Here is a 20,657-nt window from a genome sequence, read left to right as displayed (position 1 = left end):
CATAACGTTTTAAAGCTCTTGTGACCCGGGTGCAATTCTCCCACCGTCTGTTTAGGAGTTCATATGTTCTGCCAGTGACTTTGCATTTCCTCCCACAGTCCACAGACATACCATAGTAGATTGAGTGGCTTGGGTCAGTTGGGCTGGAAGCACCTGCCACTGTGCTGAATCTAAATCGAAATCCATGTCTTCGACGCAGTCAGAGTAACACAGCACTAAAACGGGCCCTTTGGCCCAATCTGTCCATGCCAACCAAGATGCTCACCTAAGATTCAACATGAGTTTATTGGTCACGTATACATCGAAACACATTTAAAATGCATCATTTGCATTAATAACCAACACACCCAAGGATGGGCTGAGGTCAGCCTGCAACTATGACCAAACATCCCGGCGCCAATATAGCACATCCACAATGTTCAGCAGAACAACACAGAACACAAGCCAAAAAACAAAACACAACAGCAAATCAAGCCCTGCTCCTCCCTCCCACCTATACACAGAGACCTTGAACCCCAAGACAGTCTGGATACTTTGACTCAGAGCTGGAAGAGAATCCCATTTGCCCGCATTTGTCCCGTTCCTCTATGTACTGGTTCAAATGTTTTTAAATGTCATTATTGCACCTGCCTCAATTACTCTAACAGCTTGTTCCATATATGATCCACCCTCTGTGATGAAATTGCCACTCAGATCCCTTTCCAAGTCTTTCTCCTCCCGCCTTCGATCTAAGCCCTCCAGTTTTGGCTCCTTTTCGGTGGGAAATGTTGATTAGAATTTCTATCCTGGGAAAAAGATTCTGACCACCTTACCCTATCTCTGCCTCTCATAATTTTATAATCTTCCATCAGGTATTCCCTCAGCCTGACACTCCAGAGAAAACCCTGTCCTGCTTACTGTTCAAGCAGAGCAATTTATTACAATGGTGCAGTGAGGCAGTACATGGTAAAGCAGTAACAAAATAAAGTGATACAAATACAGGGAAAGTTCAGTTCAAGTCGACAATAAGATGCGAGGGCCATTACAAGTTAGATGACGAGGTCAAAAGCCCATCTTATCGTACTTGGGAAATGTTCGGTAGTCTTACAAAGGCGGAATGGAAGCTAGGTAAAGATAAGCTTCATTTGCGATATGAAACACACCAGTGAAATCCACTGTTAGGCCATAAGATATTAGAGCAGAATTAGGCGATTTGGCCCAGCGATTCTGCTCCACTATTTCATCATGGCTGATAATTTTTTCCCTCTCAGCCCCAATCTCCTGCCTTCTCCTTGTGTGCAATAACAGCCACACTTCCAGTGCCAACGTAGCATGCCCACTACTCCCCAACCCGCACACCTTTGGAATGTGGGAGGAAACCGAACCACCCAGTGCAAATCCGCTTGACCAGGGGAGAATGTGAGGCCCCACGTGCCACCTAGACACTAAGGGTTCAGACGATGACCACGGGGAGAATGTAAAACTCCTCACAGACAGCAGCAGGAACCGATCCCTGAACTCACAGCTGGTGCTACACTACTGTGCCGCCCGGACAAACCCACCGACTTCTTCCTCGAATCTCTCCTCTTCCAAGCTGCTGGTATCTTTAAACGTTCTCTGATCTGCCTTGATGAGCAAGGCTGTACTCAATCCTCCACATTTCCCCTTAGCTGCACTGCTATGACCTTGTTTTATTCAGGTGACTGGAGACTGAAGTCAGTGCGCCGAAGCCCCTGGGTCGGCACGTCTGAAAGCTGGAGACTTGATGTCTACGAGTCTGGGAATCTGGGTCCAAGGACTCCAGAGGCAGCCTGTCCCGGGGTTGTAGGCCTGTCTGTGTGCCAATAACGTGAGCGGGCAGGATGGTGAGAAAGGGACTTCTTTTGCTGTTACAGCTGGTGTTGTTCTGCTGAACACTGTGGACATGTTATGTTGGCGCCAGAAAATGCAATGACACTTGCGGGCTGCCCCCAGAGCATCCTCAGGTTGTGTTGGGTGTTAATGAAAACAACGTATTCACTTCGGATAAATAAACATATCCGAATCTGAATCGTGCGGAGCAGGCCAAGAGTAATGAGAGAGCCACAATCTCCACACAGACAGCATCCAGGTCTCTGGACCTCCAAGGAGCAACTCTTACAGCTACTGTTCCGCTGTATATTGCCCAGAATGGGAATTTTGTTGCATTTGGTAAAACCAGATATTCTGATTGTAACATTTCCAGAAAAGGCTGCATTCTGTTCTTACTTTAACATTATTGTCTGGCTTCACTCACTCTATTCTGAAATCTTATTATTTTCCCTTGATGCACTGATGCAATGAATCGATCTGTATGAACGGCAAGCAAAACAAAGTTTTTCCACTGTGTCCCAGTCCATGTGACAATAATACACCAATTACTAGGTTGGCTTCAGGAATAAAGATTCTGAATCTTAATTATTATTCAGCAATAAATATTATTAACAATAAACATGATCAGATTTAATAACCAATGTATATATTAATATATTCATAGTGTTAATTATTATTAATTGTTGCATAAGATTTAATTATTAATAAATGCTTTTGTTTTCCTTCTGGTAATTGCTACTGTAACTTGTCGGCTGCTTCATGCATACTCTCTGTTGGGCAATTTTAACCAAGGCAACGTCATCAGGCATCCCACAAGCAAATAAAACTTGTCAACATTCTGAAGATTATAAAATAGATCTGCAGGATCCTTAAAGCAAGCTTACAAAGGTTTGAGATTTACTGGCAATACTTACAGTGGTGAAGTAGACACAGATTTTCTTCAGTAACAATCAACTTAAGTGTCTTTGATAATTACTTAAATTATTAGGTTTAGATTACAAAAACAACTAAAATATTGGATTATTTAAAAATGGAGATTAAAAAATAATCCGTTTCAACCACACAAAATGCTGGAGGAACTCAGCAGGTCACACAGCATCTATGGAGAGGAATAAACAGTCGACATTTTAGGTCGAGACCCTTCATTGGGACTGGAGAGGAAGGGGGAAAGGGGGGAAGGGGGAAGAAGCCAGAATAAGCAGATGGGAGGAGGGGAAGGAATACAAGCTGGCAGGTGAAGCCAACAGAGGGGCAAGGTTGGTGGTTGCAGGCCGGGGGATGATGAGAAGATGGGAGGTGAAAGGAAGTGGGGAGGGGGTAAAGGGCTGAAGAAGCAATCTGAGAGAGGAGAGGAGAGTGGACCAACGGAGATGATGGAGGGGGGGCTCTAGAAGGAGGTGATGGGCAGGTGAGAAGTATAACAACAGCCTAATGTCTTATTTTATATGCACTCTTCTTCGCCATCCTGTACAATTTATCCATCATTTATTTTCTGTGCATTGTCTGGACATACAGATCATACTTTTGATGCCGCCAGGTTTTTAAGATTGTACCCACACTCATATACTTGTGCACACAACAATACATTCAGCATTTTAACCTTTCAATCAAGATTACCGAAGCCATTTAAAGATACCATAGAACACTACAGCACAGAAACTGACTCATCAGCTCGTCCCTGTCTGTGCTGCACTATTAATCTGTCCTATACTATAGGCCTCCAAACCCCTCCTATCCAAAATGTCTCTTAAATGTTGAAATCAAACCCACATTCGCCACTTCTGTTGGCAACTTATTCCACACTCTCACCACCCTGAGTGAAGACGATCCCCCTCATGTTCCCTTTAAACAGTTCACCATTCACCCTTAACCCGCGACCTCTAGTTCAAGTATCGCCCAATCTCAGTGGAAAAACAGATGAGGGCACGAAGCACGGCAGGTGACAGAAGTGTGTGTAGGGAACCATTTGGATCTAGTGATGATGATGCCATTGGTTTCTAGATAATCATGGAGAAGGATTAGGTTTGGTCCCTGGATTGACGTTCTAAATTGCAGACAGGCCAATTTTGATACTGTCTGACAGGATCTGGCAGGTGTGGATTCGGACAGGTTGAGTTTTGGAAAAGGTGTGGTTGGTAAGTGGGAGCTCTCCAAAAGTGAAATATTGAAAGAACAGAGGTTGTATTTTGTGTTTCAGCTGTAGCTGATACAAAGATTTGGGACTGGATATCAAGTGCACTAACCACCCACGACCCCACCAGCTTGAGATGCTTGTGCTGTGTCCAGGAAAGAGAAGGCCAACTGAGGTGGCATGTTGTCAGGGACAGGCAAGTTCAATTAGACACCACAGATGCTGGAAACAGGAGTAACAAATAGTTTGCTGGACACACTCAGTGTTGAGCAGGGTCTGTGGGGAGGAGAGGGAATGCTGCAGTTTTGGGTCCTGACGCAGGGTTTCAGCCTGAAAGGCAAATTCCTTTCCCCACACAATTGCCGCTTGACCCACTCAGTTACTGCAGTACGTTGCTTATATATGCTTATTGCTTATATATGCAGTATATACTCATTGCTTTCAAGAAGGAGCTAGATAGGTATCTTATGGATAGGGGAATCAAGGGATATGGGGACGAGGCAGGAACCGGGTATTGATAGTAGATGATCAGCCATGATCTCAAAATGGCGGTGCAGGCTCGAAGGGCCAAATGGTCTACTTCTGCACCTATTGTCTATTGCTTGTGCGTCATTTAGAACAGTATCACAGTTTGTGGGTCAGGAGCAAGTTCTGTTCAGCAACGGCCTTGTGTGGTGCCTTGAAGCATTTAATTATGGTAAATAGAAGGATGTTTCCATAATTCAATTAAGATGCGACAAATAAAGCTAATCTTTTATCTTTAGCTGATGAAGGGTCTTGGCCCAAAACTTCGACTGTTTATTCCCTCTATAGGTGCTGCCAGACCTACGGAGTTCCTCCAGCATTTTGTGTGTTGCTCAACATTTCCAGCATCTGCAGAATCTCGTGTTTAAAGCAGAAGCTGACAACGTTGAAAGGCCAAAGCCTATTCTGCCCTTACCTAATATCCTTTATTCATTGAGATACAACACAGTAGGCCCTTCTGGCCCTTCGAGCCACGTTGCTCAGCAACCCCCAATCTAACCCTAGGCCTAATCATGGGACAATTTACAAATGACAAATTAACCTCTTCCCAGGTACATCTTTGGACTGTGGGAGGAAGCCCATGCATTCATGGGGAGAATGTACAAACCTCTTACAGACAGCAGCAGAATACTCGTGCTGACATATTCATCAACTAGTGTTGTAGCTAAAGTAGACCCAATAACCATAAAGTAAATCAAATGACCTCCTGCTATTATTTTGTTGCTTGTTATGTTCTGTGGTCTGCCGAGCATGCCATGTTGGCACCGGAATGTGTGGAACACGTAAGTGGAAGAGGAAGGGTTAGATTGATCTTAGGGTCAGCACGACATCATGGGCTGAAAGGTCTGTACTGTGCTGTAATGACTATGCTCTATGACATTTTCAGACTGTCCCCAGCACACCCTTGGATGTGTTGACAAATAAAAACGGCACATTTCATGCATGTCTTGATGTACACCTGATAAGCAAACTTCAATCTGAAATCTCAAAAATCTTTAAACAGCCCTCATTACCTATCAACTTACGTCTCAACTGGGCCATCTGAAATTGTGTTCGGTATTTTTAAAAGAATGTACTGGAACACTATGACTCCCACTAGATGGCGACTCTGCACAGAGTTGCAGGAATTGACACGACTTTTAGACAAGCCACTCTGCACCATGCGCCCTGGGAAATGAATCATGTGTATGCAATAGAAAAATACGAAACTGCTTTCTTCACGACATTTTCAGCCTTAAACATGACAGTGGGGGGTATGCGCACTGATATAGTGCTCACACAGTGAAAAACACTCAATTAACTTTTCATTGCTCCTGCTTCCCTTCTTTCCTCTCCTATCAGACTCATTCCTCTTTAGCCCTTTACCTCTCCGCCTATTGCCTCTAAGCTCATCACTTGATCTCCACTCCCCCACCCACCCAATTTCACCTTCTAGCTTCTACACCTTTTCCTCACCTTTTTCTGGCTACTTCCCACTTCCTTTCCAGTCCTGATGAAGGGTCTCAGCCCAAAACCCTTCCTCTCCATAGGTGCTGCCTGACCCGCTGATAGATAGATAGATAGATAGATAGATAGATACTTTATTCATCCCCATGGGGAAATTCAACTTTTTTTCCAATGTCCCATACACTTGTTGTAGCAAAACTAATTACATACAATACTTAACTCAGTAAAAAATATGATATGCATCTAAATCACTATCTCAAAAAGCATTAATAATAGCTTTTAAAAAGTTCTTAAGTCCTGGCAGTTGAATTGTAAAGCCTAATGGCATTGGGGAGTATTGACCTCTTCATCCTGTCTTCCTCCAGCATATTGTGTGTGTTGCTCCCAATTTTCAGCATCAACAGAATCTCTTGTATTTAACCTTTAATTGCTCAGACTTTTGTGGAGCCTTGAAAGGACCCAACTAGAGGCAGCTTTCCATATTCTATAGATAGATAGAATAGCATCTTTCATTCCAGGATCATTCTCGTGAACCTCCTCTGGGCCCTCTCCAATCCCAGCACATCCTTTCTTTCTTTATCGACAGAATAAAGCAGGTGTCTACACTTAGATTGCTTTTGCTTCACTACTAACCTAGAAGGGAATGGCAAAGCATACCTTAAATTCAAGAAAAATATTTATATTTTTAAATTTAGAAATACAATACAGAGTAGGCACTTCCGGACTTTCGAGCTGCATCACCTCTCAACCCCTGACAAAACTCTAACCTAATCAAGGGACAATTTACAATGACCAATCAACTTACCAGGTACATCTTTGGGAGGAAAATGGAGCACCAGGAGGAAACACAAACACATTCTGTGGGGAGGGCGTACAGAGACTCCTTACAGAGAACGCCAGGATTGAACTCTAAACTCCGATGCCCCGAGCCCTGTCGTGCTAGCCACTACACTACTGTGGTGCCCCAGAATTGAAGCCTCAAAGGAGGAAACAATATTCATATCAGTGCAGCCTATGTTGTATTTTACGGTAAATAACAAATTATGTAGGCAAAGCTGGAGAGACATCGATAGAGCAGTTGAGGTATTGAGTTCAAAAGTTAGTAAGTTAGATTGTGGTTTATAAAACTCTGTGGAGTATTGCATACAGTTCTGGTCACCACATTATAGAAAGGATGTCAAGGCTTTGGAGGGGAAGAGGTTTGCCAGATGTTGCCTCTGAAGCGACAGGGGCTGAGGGCCGATCTGATGAGGTTTAAGATTACGACAGGCATAGATAAAGTAGACAGGCAGCATCTTTTTTCAAGGGTTGAAACGTTTAACACCAGAGGGCATGCATCTCAGGTGAGAGGGGGTAACTTCAAAGGAGATTTGAGAGGCAAGTTGCTTTTTTTTAAAAAAACACGCATAGAGTGGTGGGTGTCTGGAATGCACTGCCTGGGATGGTGGTAGAGGCAGATACATCAGAGACTTTTAAAGGATATTTAGACATCCAGTGAGGAAAATAGAAAGTAATGAACATTGTGTAGACAAAGGGAGTTAGTTTAGTTAGCCATTTGACTGCTAATTTAGTTTAATTGGTTTGGCAGAACATCGTTGGCCGAAGGGCCTATTTCGGTGATGTACTGGTCTATGTTCTAAAGCCAATGATTCATAACACCCATTTTCCATGATTTCTCTCCTGCAATTGTTTGACTGCTTGCAAGACACAATGAACTTCCTCTAGTTACACATGGAGACGACCAACGACAATACATTCATTCCATTCCTGCTACAAGCTCTGTTCTCCAATTGTGTTCTTCCTCACTGGAACCCATTTGAAACACAGATTGTTCACAATCTCAATTAACAATCCACAATCAGCTTCGGACCAGATGCCCAAATTATCACCATGGCCACCTATTCCACCAAGGGTGCCTACCACTCTGGCCATTCCCTGTTCTCTCTTTTACCTTCTGTGAGAAGATACAGGTGCTTAAAAAGTCTAGACGTCAAAGAATACCTTATTTCCCCACCGCTATCAGACTTCTGAACCAATCATCCCTTCTCAGTGGTGCTGTTACATTGGTATCGGTTTATTCAAAGTTCAAAGCAAGATTATCAAAGTACATATGTCACCATATACAATACTGAGATTCAGTTTCTTGAAGACACTCACAGTGAATACAAAGAAATACAACACGATCAATAAAAGACCAAGCACAACAAAGACAGCCAGTGTACAAATACAAGAAAATAATAATAATAAGCAATAAATATTGAGAACAATGAGTTATAGAGTCCTTAAAAATTAATTCATAGGTTGTGGAATCTGTTCAGTTTTGGGGTGAGTGAAGTTATGCATGCTGATTCAGGAGCCTGATGGCTGCAGGGTGATAATTGTTCCTGAACCTGATGGTGTGGACCTTGAAGCTTCTGTACTTCATTCCCAATGGCAGCAGCAAGAAGAGAGCATGGCCTGGATGGTGGGAGCACCTGATGATGGATTAAATATCTTTAGCATTGCTAGTTCAGTGCAACAACGTGACCCACAAAGACTGGAATTGGTATTGTACTGAGATACAGTGTCTTGTCCACTGTCTATACAGATCAGATCACATTACACAGTGCACAGACCTAGACTAAGATAAAACAGTAACAATGCAGAACCAAAGTGTAAAAGCAACCACAAAAACTTCAAGCAAAAAGTACAAGATAATGAGGTAGATTGGGAGGCCAAGAATCAAACTGATCGTACCAGAGATCTGTGTAAGAGTCTGATAAATGTCACTTTCTTGTACCCTAACTCTGCTGCTCATGGTTATTCCAATATAGTCACTTTAAGCATTTCTTTTTATTACTTCAGAATGCACTACAATCTTTACACCATTGTATTTACTGTACCATGTTCTTTGAGCAACAAATTTCAATGCACCTTGGTGGATATGATAACAAACTAAACAGGATCTGTAACCTGTTCTGATTTCATCCTTACCTAAACTATGAAAGTGCTGAAACCTCATCTATTATCTGTTATCTCTGAACTAGAATGTTGCCACACACTCCAATTTGGTTTCCTATGTCCTGTCCTTAATAAACCTGGGATTATTCAATACAATGCTCTCCGTTGCCTGGCTCGAACAGAACCCTGCTCATCTGTACTTTCTGATTACCACCACTAAGGAACTTTTTGAATTTAAAAAGAGAGAAAAAAAATCACAACTCACATTTCAAATCCTTCCACAGCCTCATTCAATTGTGTCTAAAAGTCTCAGAGGTATTGGTGTTTACAATTTTGGACTTTTCAGCTCCCGAGTTTAATGCTCCACCAATGATCAAACATTAAAGATTAAAGACTACCTTTACTTGTCACACGTACATCAAGACATAGGGAAATGCGTCTTTTTGCGACAATGACCAACACATCCGAGGATGTGGGGAGGGCAGACCGCAAATATCACCATGCAATTTACACCAACATAGCATGCCTGCAGCTTGCTAACCCTAACCTAGACGTCTTTGGATCACTGAGAGCACCCGGAGGAATTCCACACAGTCATGGGGAGAAGGTACAGACTTCTTACTGTTTTACAGCTGGCTCTGTAAGGCATTGCGCTAACTGCTACTTGATAACACACAAAGGGATGACAAAGAAGAATTATACCATTCAGCCCATCAAGTTTGCTCTATCAATCAACGGTGGCTGATTTATTATCCCTCTCAACCCCATTCTCCTGCCTTCTCCTCATAACCTTTGACAGCCTTAGTAATCAAGAACCTACCAACCTCTGTTTTAAATATAACTAATAACTTGATCTGCACAACTGTTTGTAGCTATGAGTTCCACAGATTTACCAACCCCCGGCTAAAGAAATTCCTCATCTCTGTTCTAAAGTGACATCCTTGTATTCTGAGGCTGTACCCTGGTCCTAGACATCCCCACTTGCCATGTCCACTCGATCCAGACCTTTCAAAATGCGATAGGTTTCAACTGATCCCTGTTCATTCTTCTGAACTCCAGCAAGTACAGGCCCAGAGCAATCAACTGCTCCCTCACCTGCCTCTTCAGATTCTCAGGCCATTCATTAGCTCTGGAATTCGCTCTCCACCTATTTACTGTTCTTTTTTTGGTTCGTACATTACTTAAAACTCATACCTTCAAGCAACCTTTGGACTATCTGTTGCAACATCTCTTGGCTCAGTGTCAAAATACAAGAGAAACACAATAGCAAGAATGTGGTTGTGACTGAGAGAGTGCAGAGATTCAGCAGGACTTTGCTTGGCTCAAGCAGGTAAATCATTTAATTGTACAAAAGATTTGTTGCTTCAGAACATCACAAAAGATACAAGATTGTTTAATGTCACTCGCAGCACACAAGTATAAAGGAGAACAAAAGAAATTGTTAATCCCGATACAGTGAGGCAAAAAAATAACAAGCTATAGAACACAATGATAAAAAAAACACAATGAATATACTGTAGATCCTAAGACAGCTTATCTACATAGATTGATAGTTCAAAAGTGAAGCTAGACACAGGAGTGTTTGTACACAAGGTGACTGAAATCATACAGTAGTGGTGGAATGGGTTAGTGAGTGGAGGTGTTGACCAGCCTTACTACTTGAGGAAACTAACTGTTTCTGAGTCCGGTGGTCCTGGTGTGGATGCTACATAAGCCTCTTCCCTGATGGGAGACAAACAGACCATGAGCAGTGTGGGCTTAATGATCATTTTAGTGCTTTCTTAAAACTAACAGTGACCAAACTAACCCCTTATGCCTACACAATGTTCATATCCTTCTACTTTCCTCGCATTCATGTGGCTGTCTAAACACCACGCAAATGGTACATGACCAGCATTGAGAAAATAACCTGATTGACAGTTTTAGTTTAGAACATAGAACTGTACAGCACAGTAAAGGCCCTTCAGTCCACAATGTTGTGCCAACTTTTAAATTTACTCTAAGATCAATATAACCCTTTCCTCCTACATAGAGCTCTAATTTTCTATTCGCCACCTTCCTATCCAAGAGTTTCTTAAATGTCCCCAACGTATATGGCTACCACCTCAGGCAGCAAGTTTGATGCAGCAACAACTCTGTGCAAAATAAGCTTACCTCTGACATACCCTTACATTTTCCCCCAATCACTTTAAAATTATACCCTCTCATACTAGCCATTTTGTTACCACAGGATAAATACTGATCACAGTATTCTCCTTGTCTCTACTTCCTTATGGTCAATACATCAACATTTGTTCAATGTAATTCTCTAGAGTACAAATGTAAAATCACCAGTAAACTCTTCTCGGGCTTCCAGCCCGTTACAGGTATCGTTGATAACAAACATTTATTAGCATCTTCATCAGGCAGAGTTTGTCATCGAAATGTCAGTTATAATCAATACTGTACCCGGCAGGATGCCTGAGACAGTTTATTCGTCATATACGCTAGGAAAGCACTGAATACAAAATCAGTTCACAGAAACGTTACCCAGTCACTCTTCCAGTGACAAACAGAGCACATGAATAGGCAGGTTTCCAGGACACAATTCTCAAAGGCAAACTTAAGTCACAGGCTAATTCTTGCCAAAAACAAATCCAAGGTGACAAAATTATTGCCAGGAGATTTGAAAACTGCTCTTTGTGCATTCAGAGAAGAGACCAGGCTGCAGTGACTACCTTTCTAAACTTTAGCAGCACAGGGAAAATATTCTGTTAAGTCATTTAGGTGAGATTTGACAGCATCGTACAAAGCAGCTAGTGTGTAATGGCCTGGTATGAAAACACCAATGCCCTTGAACAGAAAAGCCTACAGTAAGTAGTGGATACAGCCCAGTCCATCACTGGTAAAGCCCTCCCCATTCATGAGCACATCTACACGGAGCACTATCAGAGACAAGCAGCATACATCATCAAGGACCTCCACTACCCAGGCCATGCTCTCTTCTCATTGCTTCCATCACGGAGGGAGAATAGGAGCCTCAGGAGTCACACCACTAAGTTTAGGAAGAGTATTACCCCTCAGCCTTCAGGCTCTTGAACCAGAGCACTATGGACACACCCTACAACCTGTCGAGTCACTTTCAAGGATTCTTCATGTAACGTCCTCGACATTTATTGCAGCCATTGCAGTTCAATTCCCACCGGTGACTACAAGTAGATTATGTTCTCCCCGTTCTTTTAAGAGCCCTGGCTGCATGGAAACAGAACATCTTCACATTTCCCCCCTGGCTGTGGCACATTTGCTATACCGGAAAGTTGTGAAGGGATCTGTACATTCTTTGCTCTCCTTTGAATGAAAAGGGCTGAAAGGTTTGACAGTGGTGCACTTGATCACAATGCTGCAATGATTGTTGGTGCAGACGGGGTGGCTTCAGTATCTCAGAAACTACTGATCTGCTGGGATTTTCATGTCAACTCTCTATAGAGTTTACAGAGAATGGTGTGAAAGTCAAAACACCCAGAGAGTGAAAGTTCTGTGGATGAGAACACAGCGGTAATGAGAGAGGTCAGAGGAGAAGACCAGCTTGGTTCAAGCTGACAGGAAGGCGACAGTAACTCAGAAACTACGCATTACAAAACTGGTGTGCAGAAGAGCATCTCTCTGAACACACAAGACATCGAATCCTGAAGGGGATGAGCTAGCTAACAAAGTAATTTGCCTGAAACGTGCAGCAGATAGAAGGTCAAATGGCAATTTGGACACCAAGGGCCAGGCCAAACCACAAATATAGAGTCAGTGGCCACTGAGTGTATGGTAGTAACTATGCTTCCCCCAGCCCTCCCCCGGCATTGAGAAGGTTTGAAAGTATCGGTAAATTCTTTGTTCTCCTTTGAACAAAGACGGCTGAGAGATTTGAGTACTTGATCACGACTGGTTTAGAAAAGATAAATGGAGGGGGGGGGGGGCTGTTCCCCTCAACAGACAGTTTAAGGACCTGGCCTCAGATTAATTATTTTGGGTGAAGGATACAAGACAGATGTTGGGGGTGGGGGGGGGGGTGGAATCTACAGGACCAGATGGTTACAGTGATCAAGCTTAGATAAAGTACAAAAAAATAAATCAGGAGAGAATTAATAAAAGAATAATTAAAATGAAACCATGCAGTCAGCACATAGATAAAATACTCTGCAAGCTTGGATGCTTCAAATACAAGAACACAGCATCACACAACAGAGAGGAGAGCACACTGCCAACCAAACCAACTAAGCTGTGGGGTTTGATCATGTGCTGAAGTTTTTGGACTAACAACCAGCGTTTTGCACCACTGATCCAGAGACGCCAGTTTGAATCTGACAATGACAGCCGGGGAATTTGAATTCAAGCAATGAAATAAATCTGTTATTGAAATTAGTCTCAGTAACAATGACCATGAAATTATTGTATTGTCATAAAGCCCGGCTGGTTCACTAATGCAGTCCAGGGAATGAGGTTATCATCCTTACCCAGATCCACCAACTTTACTTCCACTTTACCTCCATTCTACAAAGTTCAGGGGCTATTACAGGTGGACAATAACTGTGGCCCATGCAACATACATGATCCGTGCTGTACTCGCTGGAGTTTATAAGAGCGAGGGTGGTATCTCATTGAAGTCTATCAAATATTGAAAGGTCTAGATAGAGTGAATATGGAGATGTTTCCAATAGTAGTCTAGGACGAGAGAGCCTAAAACCAGAGGGCACAGCCTCAGAATACAAGGATATCTCTTTATAACAGTGATGAGGAGGAATTTCTTTAACCAGAGGGTGGTTAATCTGTGCAATTCATTGACACAGATGGTCATGGAAGCTGCCAGGTTCATTGGGTATATTTAAAGTTGAGGTCGATGGGTTCTCGATTAGCAAGGGCATCAAAGATTACAGGGAGAAGGCAGGAGAATAAAGGTGAGAGGGATAATACATCAGGCATGATCAAATGGCAGAGCAGACTCAATGGGCCGCATAGTCTAATTTTGCAATTTATGATCTAATGAGAGAATTGGGGTGGAAAAATGAATAATTGTACAACGTGAATCGATTGCGATAAAGAAGTAGACTGGAATAATATGCAGGCTTGATTTCACCATTTAAGTGAAATTTAGATAGGTACATGGATAGGTTATGGTCATGGTGCAGGTCAATGGGACTAGGCAGAATGATGGTTCAGCATGGACTAGATGGGCTGAAGGGGCTGTTTCTGTGCTCTGGTGCTCGCTGACTCAATGATCAAAAGCAGCCTCAAATATTTCCTGGAGATAGACATAACAGCAGAATTGGGCTACTTGGCCAGCGAGAAATGAAAATCAATTGAAGGAAAATTTCCTCCCCCACCCCGCAACAGGCTGGGTAAGTATAATACATTTCATTTTTAGAAATTGTTTTATTTAGAGATACAGCATGGTAACAGGCCCTTCTGCCCCAATGAGTCCATGCCTCCCAATGACATACATGTGATCAATTAACCTAGTAATCTGTACGTTAGGAAGAAACTGGAGCAAACACATGTGGTCATGGAGAGAACATATAAATTCCTTAAAGCCAGTGGTGGATTGAACCGGGTTGCAGGTGCTGTAGTAGCATTACACTAACCACTACGCTGCCGTGCCTTAGAGCCACGTAGCATCTACAACAGTGCGGCACTCTCTCAATACCAGGCTTAAGTAACACTCTGGTTGACAGGCTCAAGTCTCAGGAATCTGAAATGACCTCCTGAGTTACAGATAAGATTGCTGACACTACTCTGTATATGACACCCACAGGTACCAAGATCCAGGGGGAAAACATTTGAAGCAATAAAACGGAGGTGTATAGTCAGTCAACAACTGACCGAGAGGTGGTAGACATCCTCAAACGTAATCTAATCCCACCGAGTTGCCTCCACTCTGGCTGATCCATTCAAAACCAATGTTCAAGAACAGAAACGACTACAAAAAGTGATAGTCACAGCCCAGTCCATCACAGACGAAACCTTTACCACAAGTTTACAAGGAGCTCTGCCTCAAGAAAGCATCATCCATCATTAAGGACCCCAATCCTCCAGACCATGCCCTCCTCTCACCACAAACATCGGGAAGGAGGTGCTGGAGCCTCAGGTACCACACCACCAAGTTCAGTTCAAGTTCAATGTCAACTGACTGTATACATCTGACTATATATTAGCACAGAAAAATTGAAAATATAATTTAACATTCACAGTACAGGTAAACAGTTAAGAGTCAACAGTAAACAGCTCGCTCCTAGTGTCGAGCCCTTGGTAGTGGAAGGGTCTTCCACAAGTCTCACAGCCTGAGGGAAGATGCTTTCATAGTCTGGGGTCCTAGTCCTGATGCTTCTGTACCTCCTTCCCGATGGTAATAGGTCAAAGAGATTGCAGGACGGTGGTCGGGATGCTCAGCAATGCTTCGGGCCCTTCTTCTACAATGCTCCCAGTAAATGTCAGAAACAGGTGAGGGAGGAAGACATTGGTGGTCCTCTTGGCGGTTTTACTATCTTCTGTCGGGTCTTGCAGCTTTTGTACCTCACAATGATGCAGCTAGACCAGAGACAGTCTTGAGGGTGTTCCTCTAAAACAGTCATTGCCCTATAACCATCAGGGTCCTGAACTAGTGTAGATAATTTCACTCACCTTAACGCTGAACTGATTCCATAACCTACAGACTCACTTTCAAGAAAACCACCACTCAGATTCTCGGTATTATTTATTAAAAATATAATATTTTCTTTTGCACATCAGCTGTGTCAGTCTTTATGTATCATTTTCATAAATCATATTGTATTTCTTTATTTTCCTGTAAATGTTTGCAAGAAAATGAATCTCAAGGTCGTATGTGGTGATATACATGTACTTTAATAATAAGTTTACTTTGAACTATGCAATCAGTTTAGAGAATTGAGGAATTCAGCTCAATGTGAAAGCTGTCCAGTCACTTCCTGGCAGCTGTCCATTTCCTCCATTGACATAATGGTAATATTCTAAAGAAAGCCATTAGGTCTGCTTGCACCACCTGTTCAGCCAATGCATCGCAGCTTATAATTCTGCAAAAGAGAAAATAATCTCTTTTGACAATTAACCCAAATCTACAGAATCGCATTCAGCCCTGTTCACCATTCTGTCCCACTACCTGTCCATCAGTTTCCACGTACCACCTAGAATGCTATAACCAAAGATAATTTCTCCTTCCATTAGTAATGCGAGACAACAGGCTCCACTCCTCAAGACTGCCGAAAGGATCATTGGGGTCTCTCTTCCAGCCATTGAAGAAGGGTACTCAGAACCCTTAGCACTGCCAATAATCCCTCCCATCTGTCTCAAAACCTCTTTGGCCCCCCACCATCAGGCGGGAGGTATTGTAGCATTAGGACAAGGAATCTCAGGTGGGAAAATGCTTCTTCCCCCAGATTGCGACACAGTTGAATTCCCTGCCATTATCCAGGTCTCATCACTTCTGAAGCACCAATAACGTTACACGATTTACTTTTTGACTTGTGTTGTAAATGCACCTTAGTATTTGTTAGTTTATTTGTGGTGGCATTACCTTGGTGTGAGTGTTTTTTTAACATGTACTGTGCACCTTGGTCTGGGGGGCCTTGTTGTGTTGGGTGGTGTGCTTGCGTACAGTTGAATATAACAACTGAACTTGAATCATCTCAAACACAATACTTCCTCCTCACCTAACCAATGCCTGAGATATTAGAACCTGACATTTTATCTCCTCCCATCTTTCTGTATATGGGGCCACAAGCTGCCAGGGAAACAATTATTTACCACTTCCCTTAAGGTCAAGTGCTCTGTGATTGCACATGCAGACAAACATTAGAACAATACAGATTTAATAAAGATAGGTTTTATTTTTTCCCACGTATACATCGAAATGTGGCATTTGCGCCAATGACCAACACAACCAGCACCAGCACAGCCATCATATGGCTTTGGAATGTGGGAGAAAACCTGAGCACCCAGCGGAAACACGCAGTTAAAAGGACAATGTACAAGCTACTTACAGATAGTGGTGGGAATTCAAAGTGAATTTATTATCAAAGAACACACGTCACCATATACGATCTTGAGATTAATTTTTTTGCAGGCATACTCAGCAAGTCCAATATCCGTATTAAAGTCAATGAAAGACCACATCCAACAGGATGAACAATTAGTGTGCAAAAGTCAAACTGTGCAAATAGAAAAGAAAAAAAATAACAATAAATAAATAAAGAGAACATGAGATGAAGAGTCCTTGAAAGCGAGTCCATAGGTTGCGGGAACAGTTCAGTGATGGGGTGAGTGAAGTTATCCTCTTTGGTTTAAGAGCCTGACGGTTGCGGGGTAATAGCTGTTCCTGAGCCGGATGCTGAGTCCCGAGGCTTCTGTACCTTCTTCCTGACAGTAGCAGCGAGAGAAGACCTGGTGGTGGAAACCCTCGATTATGGATGCTGCTTTCCTGTAACAGCAATCTTCTGATCTTCCCTGATCTTTATAGTGCTAGCACTATAAAGCATTACATTAACTGGTACACTACCTCGTGGCCTGCTGTAAGAAGGGATAAAGACTTGCTTAGCACAAGTGATAGGAGCAGAGGACTTGCGTGGAACTGTTAATCAGATCACTCTGAACTGGATTAAGTACTGACCCTGACAGGCACTGTACATTCTGTTATGAATGATTACCAAATAGATGTCCAAGGTCATGCTTCCAGCACCGACATAGCATGCCCAGAACTTAGCAACTTATACACCTTTGGAATGTGGGAGGAAATCAGAGGAAGCTCATGCAGTCATGGGGAGAATGTACACCCCTCCTTACAGACAGAGGCAGGGAATGAACTTGGATTGCTGGTGCTGTAAAACATTCTGCTAACCACTACGCCCAGATTAGCCTCTGGTCGTTAATCACTTTGCTTCTCACTATGACCTCGATAGTCTGTGCTCTTCCAGTGATATTCAATGCAAGCTGGCATAGCACCTTATCTTTCAATTTGGCACATAACAGCTTTCTGTACTCAAAAAAATTAACAAATCCAATTAAATCCCCATATGCATCTGCTGTTCACTTCATCTTTTGACTTTGCTAACATCTTATTACCATCTCCTTTTGCTTGGAAATATCATCTCTTGAGTTATTCCATTTTGCTGCCTTCCAGCCTATCATTTCTCTCTCTGCATTGAAAATCTTGTTTCATCTCCAACATAAGTGCCAATTCTAATTTGATTCTCAAATTCTGCCCCAACGGCTCAATAGGGAAAAGGGCACAGCATGGTAGTCTAGTGGTTAGCATAGAGCTATTACACCACCAGTGACACAGTTTTGATTCCCTCCGCTGTCCGTACGTGCTCCGCTTCCTCCTACATTCCACACACATATGGGTTAGTAGGTTAATTGGTCATTTAGACATAACTGGCCAGTGTGAACTCACTGGGCCAGAAGGGTGTGTTACTATGGTGCATTTCTAAATAAAATTTAAATTAAAAAATCTGCTGTTTAAATAATTTTAAATCCATGACCTTTGCCAAGGGAAGAATTTTGCTCATTCATTCCAACAATGATTTTAATGGCTTTTGGACATTTGATAGAAACGTCCCCTTAACTGGTTCTCCCTCTTCAATCATGTTCAATCCTACTGCTGTGCCAAGTATCTGAAAATCCTTTAATGCCTGCTACCGTCCTCAGGCCTTCACACATCTGCAAATATGTGGAGTTCTGGAAGCAAATCTACCCAGTGAAATATTACAGCAGTGATCCTGACACCAGCACCACGCAAGGCTTCACTTCTCAGTGCTTGATAGGGAAATATTGAGGAAGATTTTCAGAATGTACGGTGCATCCTTTGGTGTACATGGAGAAGGCTACAGGATCTGGAGATTAGACATCTGTCGCTTCAATTTTCCATTTGATGCGAGTGATGGCACCTGCTTGGAGCAGCAAGTGCAGGGAGGGCTCTGTGAACGTGATGAATGTCAGCAGAACACAGTGACTACAGTGTAATTCCAAAAGGAACCAGCAATTTTTCCCACTTGAAGAGTATGTACTGAAATCTTATTGGCAAACCAGATTGCAGCCCCAACATTAGGATGCATTAGCACAGTAGTTCTAGTTTTCCTTCTGCTGTTCACAGAATTAGGTCATTGAGACTTTTGAGTTACAAAGGCAGAGCCTAACTGCTGTACAGGTGGCCAAAGATGATTGGCCAAACATGTGGATTTACATGTGGATCCACATGTGGATTTACACAACGGACTTCACAGTTATAAGGTGATCTACAGCTAATGGGGTGCATTTTTAAGTGGATGTGGAAGCTTTAGAGGGTGCAGAGAACATTTACCAGGATGTTGCCTGGATTACAGAGAACATCTAATAAGGATAGGTTGAGTGAGTTAGGGCTTTTCTCTTTGGAGAGGTGACTTCATAGAGGTGTACAAGAGGAATAAATTGAGTGGATAGTGACTATCCAGGGTGGATATGGCTGAAATATCAGGGGGCATAATTTTAAGATGATTGGGGTAAACGGGGATGTCAGAGGCAAGTTTTTTTTAAAAAATATATAAATATGCCCTACCAGGGGTAGTGGTTAGCTAGGTACTTTAGAGACATTTTAAGAAACTGTTAGGTAGGCACATGGATGATAGAAAAAAATGGAGGGTTCGTTCAGAAGTAAGGCTTGGAATAGGTTAAAGGGTCAGTACAACATCGTGGGCCAAAAGGCCACGTACAGTGCTGTAATACTTTTGTTCAATTGTAAAGGAGGAAGCACAACTGCCATCTTGCTTATGATGAACTCCCATACACAGTGAGGGATGAAAGAAGTTAGCAGGTAACAAACTTTAGATTTTCAGGAGGGATAAATATTGGACAGAAATTCCTCAAAATAGAAGCATGGGATCTACCTGAGGGAGAGAAGTAGGTCGTAGATCTGATCTGCATGAACAGTAGTACCAGCTGCACAACTGCACCAGCATCCCAGCCAGTGCTCCACAAAGATTACATACTCGAGCTTTGAGTGTAGGGGTTCCAACCTGGGGTCCATGGTGCTTAATGATGTTGGTCCATGGTATTAAAAAAGTTGAGAACCCCTGCTTGAGTGGAATCTGAACCCACAAACTTTGAGTCAGGAGAAAATGCTATTCCCTGACCCACAGCTGTTAGCAAACAATAAAGACATTTAAACTGCCCCACCTAAAGTAATTAACTTGTCTACAAAACCAGCTGGGAAAGAAGGAATGGCCGTAACTTTATTGTATTGTCACATATACAAAGATACAGTGAAAAGCTTGTCTTCTTGCATACTGTCTATACAGATTAGATCACTGAGACGGAATAAGGTGAAACAATAACAATGTAGAATAGAGTGTAAAAGATATGAAAACTGCAGTGTGGGTGAAAGATAAAGTGCTAGATTATAATGAGATAGATTGTGAGGTGAGAAAATGAATCAATGTACAAGAGGTTCATTTAAGAACGCTTTCAGGCTTTTGTACTTTTGTTCAATGGGGTGGGAGAAGAGAGAACGTCTAGAGTGGGTGCAGTCCTTGATTACGCTGTCTGCTTTTCTGGGGCAGCAATAAAGTGTAGACAGTCCATCAAAAACACTAGTTTCCACAACTCTGCAGTTAGACTATCTTTATGTAACACGCTGCGAGGTTTCACCGTTAATGTAATGGCCTCTCTAATGTTTCACTGCTAATGTAATGGTTTCTCTGCAGCATCAATGCTTGGGTTATGACGAGAGATAACGGGGCTTTGGAATATGTGAGCTGTCCAATGAGGGAAATGT

At 42.6% G+C, this 20,657-nt stretch overlaps 1 protein-coding gene across 4 annotated transcripts in view; it reads right to left on the bottom strand.

The window, feature by feature from the left end:
- Nucleotides 1-20,657, bottom strand: part of pak1 (p21 protein (Cdc42/Rac)-activated kinase 1) — a 300,561-nt gene that overhangs the window by 53,513 nt on the left and 226,391 nt on the right. Inside the window, exon 1 of one of the 4 annotated variants that reach the window (XM_073044261.1) lies at nucleotides 9,878-9,896. The exons of the other annotated variants lie outside the window; for them this stretch is intronic. The gene's annotated coding sequence lies outside the window, so the exon portion shown is untranslated. Of the gene's footprint in view, nucleotides 1-9,877; nucleotides 9,897-20,657 lie in introns of those variants that run through there. 4 annotated transcript variants of the gene reach the window in all.

The sequence above is a fragment of the Hemitrygon akajei genome, chromosome 4 (assembly GCF_048418815.1).
Source record: "Hemitrygon akajei chromosome 4, sHemAka1.3, whole genome shotgun sequence".
Lineage (NCBI taxonomy): Eukaryota > Metazoa > Chordata > Chondrichthyes > Myliobatiformes > Dasyatidae > Hemitrygon > Hemitrygon akajei.
This window is presented reverse-complemented; position numbering and strand designations above follow the sequence as displayed.